Source organism: Centruroides sculpturatus, unplaced genomic scaffold (assembly GCF_000671375.1).
Source record: "Centruroides sculpturatus isolate CEXI.00-Female unplaced genomic scaffold, Cexi_2.0 scaffold4923, whole genome shotgun sequence".
NCBI lineage: Eukaryota > Metazoa > Arthropoda > Arachnida > Scorpiones > Buthidae > Centruroides > Centruroides sculpturatus.
The window spans coordinates 4,465-5,402 of NW_019389014.1; the positions used below are offsets into that span (position 1 = coordinate 4,465).

The 938-nt window shown below is 37.6% G+C and overlaps 1 non-coding gene across 1 annotated transcript; it reads right to left on the bottom strand.

Moving 5' to 3' along the window:
- Positions 1-225: 225 nt before the first annotated feature.
- Trnas-gcu lies at positions 226-307 on the bottom strand. The gene has a single exon. It is a non-coding gene; the product is annotated as a tRNA-Ser (tRNA).
- Positions 308-938: the final 631 nt, after the last annotated feature.

A 938-nucleotide genomic window follows, 5' to 3' on the forward strand; every position in this document is an offset into this window, starting at 1 on the left:
TTTCTCTATTTATCTGCGGTTTTAGAGGACCAATGCCATCGGCGTTCAGTAAAATATTGAAGTCCTCCCAAAATTTTACCTTAAATGAGATATGTAATTCTCGAGATATCATATTTTTACGTTTATCCAAAAAACTAATCGTTAGTTCGAGCAGCCTTGACGTTACTAACTTCTCTGCCATATTACTAAAAAAACTAATGCAGGCTAAAAAAGACGCAACAGATCCGACGAGGGTGGGATTCGAACCCACGCGGGTATAACCCAATGGATTAGCAGTCCATCGCCTTAACCGCTCGGCCACCTCATCCGGAGGAATAACCCTATTTTTCGATACATGCATTTTTGCCAACCACATGAATAAATGAAAGACATCGTCTGTACGAACGGACCGACAAAAGACAAAGCAAGACCCTGAATCAGTTTTTATTTTTGCATTTTTTTTTTATTTACAGTGGTGCCTCGTATAACGGACGCTGCGAATAACGGACTTTCTGTTTGACCGTTACGTGACTCGAGCAACGGACTTGCTGCGAACAACGGACTTTCCGTTCGGCAGTTACGTGAGACGAACAATGGACTTTTTTCGAACAAGTGCGAATGATGTTTCCACTCTTTTGCCGTTGCCAATGACAATTTGCTATTTTAAGGATATATTAGTATTATTAGAATGTATTATTAGTATATCTGAAGTAGAAATATAATGTAATATATGTTGATGATTTAAATAAACATTAAATGTAATGTAATACAGTATATGTTGACGATTCAAATAAACGAAATGTAGTTGTGTAGATGCCGAGGTGGCGGGACGAAAAGAGGTTGTAAAAAACAAACGGAGCGAGAGTAGCTCGTTGAAGTGTTTAGTGATCTTAATTAATAGAGAATTATTCGTATCATATAATCTGGCAAGTTAAGTCATTTATAATGCATCATGGCTT